We start from the raw sequence: 9399 nt of genomic DNA, 5'->3' as shown, positions 1-9399 counted from the left end.
CAATATGTGTTCATGTTCTTTAACAGAAAGTCGTAAGTTTATGTGTAAGCACTGCAGTAGCTCTGTTTAAATACATTATTTTTACATTCCCGCGCTGTCACATGCAGTGTCCAGCCAGTGAGGGCTCGCAGTGCATATCTAAATGCACTAAATACATTAAAATACGGGGTAAACTACACCCTGTGTGGATTTAATATGGAACGCAGTTCTGTTTGCAACCTAGTAGCTCACTTGCATCTTCTGTTAGTATTTGCTTCAAAGGTTTGCATAAGACAGCTCATTTTCATTTCGTGTCTTAAAGAGGTCATGAACTGCATTTGTTATAATGTTCTCTGAGGTCCACTTATAATGTTATCAAGTTTTTGTTTTTTTACATAAAAAAAAAAAATCCTAATTTAGAAGTAAACGCTATTTTCTATCCTGTTTTTGACCCTCTCTTTCAAACACTTGATGGCCGTGCCATTCAAGACTTGAAGTAAACGCCCACTGCTGTCATTGGGCAACAGTTTAGCAAATTAAAAAAAGTACTTGAGTTGCCACAGTTATAATTGCCACAGGATCTGGGGGCTCATTTATAAAACTGTGCGTAGGATCCTTACTAAAAGTGTACATGTTGTTGAAAACTGAATAGTTGTGATTTGCTGTTCTTTTATTCTTTCCGGCGTTCCTCTCGATCGGATTAGAAAAGGTTTAAAGATTCATGCGTACAATCCGAATGGATTCGGCCCATTCATTCCTATTGACATGGTTACATGTAATTTTTTTATTCCGACTGTGTTGCTAGTCCCATTACAATCAGATTATAGGGGTCCATGTAAGCGCAGCTATACTGTGTGACACTTGTATGTTTCGACATTGCTGTCGTTTCCAATATAGTCGGCACGCATCATCTTTGATTTTCAGTCTCTCTGAAAAGCCTGCGTCAAGCTGTCTTGCTTAAAAACGAATCCGCAGTAAAATGAAGCGAACACTGTCATACTGACACGATCTGTAAAAAAAAGTTAGAAAAAAAAGTTAGAAGTAAAATTCATCCATGCTTTCTTAATGTTAGAATCACAAGGATGGCAATGCAAATACTTTTTTCATAACTTGGCACTTTAAAAAGTCTTGTAATCTCTATTGATTTGTATCTGGGGTTTGCATCCGTCTCGTATTTACTACGACATGCTTGAATCGTTGGGTGGGGCTAAAGAGGCAAAGTAGACGTTAATCTTCCTCTGCATAGGCTGTCTTTCATCACACTATGACGTAATAATGTGACAAAATCCGAAATGAATCTGAAACCTATAGTGGCGCTTTTCCACTGCATGGTACGGTACGGCTCGGTTCGGTACGGCTCACTTTTGGCGCATTTCCACTGCATGGTACGGTACGGTACGGTATGACTCGCTTCGGCTTGCTTTAAATGGTACCACCTCTGTTGAGGTTCCAAGCGTACCGTACCGATACTAAAATGTGACGTGAAAACACTGCAGATCACTGATTGGTCAGACAGAATCGTCACTACCAGCGTCATTGTATTTGCGACACGAGACACTAAACCCGCTAGATTTAAATAGCCAGTAGACAACAGCCAACGCTGTAGCGCCTGTTTTTAAAGTACTTGCTTGAAAAAAGAAGATAGGCTCCATTGTTCCTGTGTTGTGCGTTTGAAATGTGGCGCGTTTACGATGATGTCATAGAGGCGGCGCAACTATAACGATCAGTCCCACCCACTTTGAAGCGGTACTAACTGCAGTGGAAAAGCAACCAAGCTAAAGCGAACCGAACCGTGCCGTACCGAGTCAAGTCGTACCACGCAGTGGAAAAGCAAAGCGAGCCAAACCGTTCCGCACCGAGTCGAACCATACCGAGCCGAACTGAGCTGTACCATGCAGTGGAAAAGCGGCATAAGAAATTTTTGGACACAATGACCTCTAATAAGTCAAATTAATGTTTAGGAACAAAATCTTTGCAAGGCTGGTATTTTGTTGGGCTCTTGTTTGCAGGGTTTTTTTTTTTCTTTGTATATCATGTCATTATATTTTCCATGTCATGTATGAACATGCCATATCATTTTGTTTTCTATTGTGTCAAGTTCCCATATGTCCGCTGTTTTAAATCTGTTTCCTGGTCTAGCTGTGTTATGCTGTCCTGAGTTTTATGTCCATGCCATACCAAGACACAATTCATGTTTATATTCAATTTATGAGTATTTTTGGGTATATACTGCACTTGGGTTCAGAACTCTGACTCATCTTCAGTGGATCCATTATGATCTTTGTTGTGTCCAAAAACAAAAGGTTTCTTTTATAGATATCAGATTTCATTTCACAGTTGGATCTCTGTTGTTCACCAGCTGCCATCAGACACAATACAACCTCACCCATGACAATATAATGGCTTATTACATTGTAAAGCTATCATCAGTTTTCATCGGTTTCTGGTTTTGTATTCTCATGTTTGAAAGGGTATCAAAGTAGCCTACAGCTTAAGGTCACAAAAAAATCATTAAAAGATTCTGTAATCTTGTTTTTCAGAAAGACTTGGGGTTTGTACACAAAGTGAAATATCATACGGTTTAAAATTTAAAGCTTCGTCACGTCCATTTTAAAGCAACACTAAATAACTTTTTTTTTTTCACTTAAAATAATGTTTTTCCAAAAAAGGTTTCAGTGGTTCATCAAGTCGTAACAGGGTTCTGCATTCGCTTTGCGGCCCTATATCTGCTATAACCGCGCTATGCAAGTTTGCCAGATCGGGTCGCGTTTCTGTAGTTCGAATGAGAATTAAGAAACTACAAATTTGACTTGCTTTACGGCAAGCGTAAATAGTCATTATTTAGATTTTCTTCGTTTATGATGTCGCAATACATCATACTTTCATAAAATCATGCAACATACTCTACCTTGTCTGTGGACATTGTTCATTCCAAAGCCGGTGCTGGATAAACAGCGAGCGAGTGTGCGACGGTAGGCTAAATTATTTACGACAGCGGTAATGGACGATTCTGCTTCCAACCTGTAGGGGGACCGGAGAGGAAAAGTTTTTAATCCGAGATTAGAAATGGCAACAGAAGAATATCTTTAGCATTAATCCACAGTAGTATAGATAATATAACTACATTTCATATTGTTGGTGTTGGTGTTCACCAAGTTGTTTTGCACTGGGATTTCTCCCCTTCTCTCCAATGAAAAGAGGGACTGGGCGGGGGGAGGGTACACACAATAATTGCATAGCCTACTTGTTCTGGCAAAACTATCAACAAAATCCTGTTTATCCTGTTGACTGATCCTTTCAGAAAGGATTTCTGAAGGATCATGTGACACTGAAGACTGGAGTAATGATGCTAATATTTCAGCTTTGATCACAGGAATAAATTGCATTTCAAAATATATATTCAAATAGAAAACAGTACTTTTAATTCTTTTACAAAAACAGTTATTTTCTTCACAAAACTCTGGACTTTTGGTTGTACCTTGGATAAGTCCACTGAAGGAGGGAGAGTGTTTTCTGGATTAAAGACACATCTCTTTAGCCAAGCATTCACATAATGCACCTCATGACCTTGTACTCCAGTTATATCAGATCAAATGCACAAGATTATCATTGCTTATTGTTATGAACAGCAGCTACGCTAATTATTTTCCATAAAATTATTTTATGAAGACTTCAGATGCTCCAACTCCTGCGAGGACTAACATTTTCAGTATATCGTTACCATTATGTTACAACTTGTAATTAATTACTTCAAATACCTATTTGTTTCTGCCTTAAATGAATACATTATTAGCTAACTGTGTGATTTGTATATACATTTCCGTAATGCATTACTTGGACAGAGTCACCTCTGATAGCAGATCACTCTAAATTTTAATGTAGAAACATGTATTTTCTGTAAAGCGCTATGATAGCACACACACATCTGCAAGATGTCTGTTAAAGATCACTTCATCTGGAAAGCATCTGCTGTTTACTAACATCTGATAGACGTATTTAAGATGTCAGTTTTACATACATTCTAAATCATAAGCATCTTAAATGCTTTCCAATATGGTTCTGCTCTCGCTCAGATTTTACGCGTGTGTGCTCAAACTTTGTCCAGTGTGCTCTCGTGAATATCTCCTTGCTCTTTCTCTAGAATTGTCTTCTGGTTTGTCCAGAAACCTGCCATTTTCACTACAAGGATGCAGTCATCGTCATTCCTCATCGTCATGGCAAGTTGCAATGGTTTGTGGTCAGGTCAGATTACGTCAGAGTTTGTCATGTACTGTAAAATCATATCACACTGCTCGAACATTCCACAACCTAACAAACGCTGATTAAACATGTTCAGTCAGGTGAAAACAAACCCAGACCAACACCGACAGGGGTAACACACTGATCCAACAAATTCCGAAAGACTTGTTTGTTGGCATTTGTCTGTGCGGTGTGAATTGGCCTTTAGACATTTTCTAAACGACTATTGAACATCTGACGGAAAACGTCCTATAGACACATTGCAGATGAGCAAACACAATACATCTTCCAGATGTAAACACGCACATCAAATAGACATCTCCGTGATGTAGGCCTACGTGTGCTATCGGGGATACAAATAAATGTGAATTGAATTGAAGATATTTTGGAATATTACTGTTTTTATTGTATTTTTGATTAAATAAATGCAAAAAGTATTTTGCCTGACTATAAAATATATATTTATAACTCTGACTTTATTAGATGTACTGTATAATTTATATCCATTATGAGCTCCTGTATATTCAAAAGATCTCTCCACATACATAATATAAAAAAAAATGAAATGCATTTTACTCTGCCTATGGTATAACTATGCTAATATTTACTTGTGAAATTACTAAAATAAATTATAGCTCTTAATTAATAATCTAGATTTTAATAATCTATGTATCATAGGCTGTCAGTTAAAGCTTCGATCTGGAGCATTTTGCAGTGTTTTACACTGGAAGACACGAGAACCTTCAAACGAATGGTGTAAATAAACCTGGAACCACATGCAAAATAATACAAAAATTATTGAGGGGTCTGTGATGTTTTCCCTTCAGGTTCAGAAGCTGAAGAGGTAGAGATCCTGTCTCAGGTGGGGCTGAATGGCGTCCCATGTGATGCACCTGTGGCAGATCTCATCGCAGCGAAATACACCTGTCAGAGAACCGCCGGCCACGGAGCCGTTCGAGAGTTTGCCGAGTAGGGAGACCGGGGACGGTTGTAACACTTTTTTCTTCAGCACCTAAAACAACCTCTTTTTTTTTTAGCTATATGTCTGAAACTTTTAGGCAAAGTACCCATATTTGTCTACTACAAATGGCAACAATTTAAATATCTTCATATATATCACAGACTTTGTGAGATGATCATGAATATAAGGTGGTCCTTTGTTACAACCTACCCCACTACTGGGGTAGGTTGTAACACATACTGGGGTAAGTAGTAACAGGTAGACAAAATGCACAAAAACTAAAGGTTTTTATTAAAAACATTTTTATTTTAAAAGAATGGCTGCAACAATAAAATATGTGTGAATATGTGGAGTGTATGTGCATATTTTGTGTGTTCTTCTCATCCCAGGTTTGTGGATGCTGTATGTTGAATTCCACCGCGAGTTGATAGGCAAACCGCATCTTGATTTAAGATTTTTTTTTATATTTGGACTGGAAACAAGACAAAAATACTAAGTAAGAAAAGCATTTTTTGCAGTGTATGTGTTATTTAACTTTGACCTGATTTTAAATATGTTATTTATCATTCACAAATTAAATTGAGTTTGCATAAAAAGTCCAATACAAATTAAGCACACTTTCAAAACACGTGTTACAACCCACTGTCACTATTGTTTAACTAGCTGTATTAGCATGGTGCTTTGAAATTAGTAGGAGGTTGATACATCATTCTTTACTATAGAAACTACAGTTTGACCTGATATAACTCATACAACATTATCTACAACGGTAGAAGTACTAAACAAAATATTATCTTGTTATGTTTTTTTACTTTTTTACCTAAGAATTTGATTTTCTGCTGCAGCTTCAGGAGAGATTGCAACGCAGACTTGAAAACCTCCGTGTGCGATCGTAAAGGAAGCCTGAGGAACTGAAACTGTCATTTAACTCCTTTCTTATCCCTGATTGGTGGAATTGGTAGTGTTACAACTAGCCCCGTGTTACAACCGTCCCCGGTGTCCCCCTACATTCTGACGCTGAAGAAAAAGAGCTCGTCACACGTGAACCAGGATCGCATTGACAGGGTTCATTTTCAGAACGTATTCCAGTTTCAATTTTAAACAGTCAGTTTGTGTTTAACATGACATCGGATCTAATTTGAATGAATAAAACACCTGTGCGTGTCTGTGAGCAAACAGTTGTGTTCTACTTTATCTTTTTACTTGATCTCTCTCTTTCTAATTTCTTCAAATATATTCATGTTTAATCTTCTGCTATGTGATAAGGAAATGTCCTGTCAATGTTATCAAGGAGAGTGTTGTGCAGACATATAGTTTTAAGTCACTTATAAGTTATTAGTTATTAGCCGTGGGGAATCCACGTGTACCAGATCTGGGCCGACACTATGTTCCCTGTTCCCAGAGGCTACACGACATGCAAATGTTCTACTTCTAATCAAACACACCTAATTATCGTCTCAAACTTAGGGAACATTGGATAATTGTACTGTTGAACAGGGTGGGCAAACACTGCAGCAAAAAATGGCAGCCCACTGTCCTGGATGTGTGTGCCCATTGTTTGCAGTGTGTGTGTGTGTGTGTGTGTGTGTGTGTTCACTACTCACTGCGCATAGTGTGTGTGCACTCACTTGGATGGGTTAAATGCAGAGAACAATTTCTGAGTATGGATTACCACACTTGGCCTTCACATGACGTTATGAGTACTGTGAAGTAAAAGTACAAAAGAAACTTAATTAAAACCATTAAATTTAGAATTCGTAACTCAATTCTCTTACATTTGAAACAGAAACCCTTTTAAATTCTAAAAATAACAGATCTCCCCCTAATGATCTTGTGCAAAAACTAACACGTAATTTCAAAATTTTTACTCTCCTTACAGAGTTTTAAGCAATGCATGCTGGGTACGTAAAAGTCCAGGAAGAAAGCGATGCATAAGGATGTAGTGTAATGACGCCCAGTTCCAGGAATGCACTAATACTTTTTTGGTACCAGTTTGCAACAATTATTAGTTAACACTAAGTTGTTATCACTTCGGAAAAAATAATGATTCGTCGTTACACTACATCCTTATGCGTCGCTTTCTGCCAGGATTTTTACGTGCTTTTCCCAAATCACTGAAGTGACCTCGACGTCTGGGTTAGCGGTAGCATGAGCCGTCAGGCAAGTGTTATTTAAATAAACTCCTGATGTACTTACAAACTTTCCAATGCCTCGTTTTATGAGTACAGAACCTATTTGTAGTATTGTATAAGTTTGGTACCATATTATTTGTGGGGTAATTTACGAGACACAACCTTGGATGCATTAGCACCTGCACTAAGCCATTCGGCTGATATCTCTAAATAAGCTCTAACTTTAATAATGTTCAACCAAGGGAAAAAAGGCTTCTGGAGGGTGTTTGGCTCGAGGTCATGGTGCAAAGGAGCCTAGGTTGATTTTATTCCGAAACGTCCCTTTAAGGGTGCATGTTGAAGACGTGTAAAGTCTATTTGCTCGAAACACAAATTAGATGAGTTCAAATTACTCAGAAGTCTGATGCAAATAGTTGCCTCGATTTTTTTGGAGTAAAACCAAAGCGATATTTTTTAGTGTACATTATTAAAATCAAAAGTTAACTATGCCAATATTAATGGACTTAAGCTAACACAAACTATCAATGAACAGTTGTATTTGTGTTAATTAACGTTAAAGAATAATAACTATCAAAGCTATTGCCCATTGTTGATGTTAATCTACTTAATGCATTAACTAACTTTAACTAATGGGACCTTAAAGTGTTACCTATTGTTCTTTATAGTTCTTTAATTAGTTTGACACAATTGTTTGCTTTATACATTTTGTGTGTGTGTTGTTTTATTGTATATTTAAAGGTTCAGAGTTCTTTTTATTTTAAGAAAAAAGTTATTAAACTTGTTAGGAGGACAACACTTTATCAGCAGTATGCAAACTCGATTGGGGTGACAGACAGGCAAAAAATGTCTGACAAATTAACAGAATTCTCTGCCCAAGTCCGGCTAGAGCCTGTTTTTCTTTTCTTTTTTTATACCTCCCCAATAAATAGCCTTTTGCAGCCATTAAAATAGCTCGGTTTGGTTTTTAATGGCAAACAAATCCCACATAGCAACATTGTGTCTGCCCAGATCCGGCCCACATCTGGCCCACGTGGAAAGATGATCTGGCCCACATGAAGCGTGGAATGACGGCCCTTGGGCGGATCGCTCCTGTTTGCCAGATCTGGGCCACATGCAGGCCATAGCAATGCCACATGTCAGCCAAGAGCAAAGAATAAACCAGAACTGGACCTTATCTGAGCCACAAAATCTGTGTATATTAAATATGAAGTCATCTCAGCCTTAATAAGCCTGTTAACAAAAAGAATCACTGAAGGAAAGAAGAGAACAGAAGAAGAGACGAGCAGAAACACAAGAACTACAACTGACTTCAGGCACAGTCTAAGATGAAATCAACTGAAGAGAAAAGAAGACATTAAATCTGTGAAGATACCAGCTTCACTTTACTAACCAGACTGCATTTTGGCGACAGTTATCCTTTTAACTCTAAAAAAACAGAGATTCTAATTATTGGACAAAAAACTTCCTCACATAATAACCTAGAATACTGTCTAACACTTGATGGCTGCTCTGTCAAGTCTTCGTCGTCAGTTAGGAAACTTGGTGTGCTCTTTGATACCAATCTTTCATTTGAAAGTCACGTTTATCTGTAAAACCACATTTTTCCATCTTAAAAATATATCTAAATTATATCATATGCTCTCAATGACAAATGCGGAACAATTAGTTCATACGTTCATGGTGGCAGGGTGGTTTACCGCAGTCCGCCGGATCCAGATCTAATGAAGGACCTGCGCCTTTTTTTCAAGGTTTGCGTTCTCGAGTCACCAGGCACTGTTGTTGTGGGAATGAGCAGGCCGGAGTGTGTTAAGGGTTTTTTGTTAGAAGAACGGTGTTGTGTTAGCGGCCCCTAAGTTAATAACTAATGATCTTTGCAACGGAAGTGAATCAATCAAAACTAACTTTAGCTGGACAATAACTTTATTCTAGAGCTGCTGTAAAGCCAAAATAATCTGTTACTTTAATTTCCTATTATCAATGTAAAGCTGCTTTGAAACAGTCTATATTGTTAAAAGCGCTATATAAATTAAGGTGACTTGACTTTCGGTGTAGAAGGAGTAGGGATCCATGCAAGCCCCATCGACGGAT

General features: G+C 37.9%; 1 long non-coding RNA gene across 1 annotated transcript; it reads right to left on the bottom strand.

Annotated features, from left to right (window-relative positions):
* Positions 1-2755: 2755 nt before the first annotated feature.
* LOC309490135 lies at positions 2756-9049 on the bottom strand. The gene is made up of 3 exons (XR_014202596.1): positions 8985-9049; positions 6808-6882; positions 2756-3000 (listed from the first exon to the last, which is right to left on the bottom strand). It is a non-coding gene; the product is annotated as an uncharacterized lncRNA (long non-coding RNA).
* Positions 9050-9399: the final 350 nt, after the last annotated feature.

The sequence above is a fragment of the Leuciscus leuciscus genome, assembly GCF_965113295.1.
Source record: "Leuciscus leuciscus genome assembly, chromosome: 25".
Classification (NCBI taxonomy): Eukaryota; Metazoa; Chordata; class Actinopteri; order Cypriniformes; family Leuciscidae; genus Leuciscus; species Leuciscus leuciscus.
The sequence above is the reverse complement of the archived record's forward strand: the minus strand, read 5'-3'. Positions and strand labels throughout refer to the sequence as shown.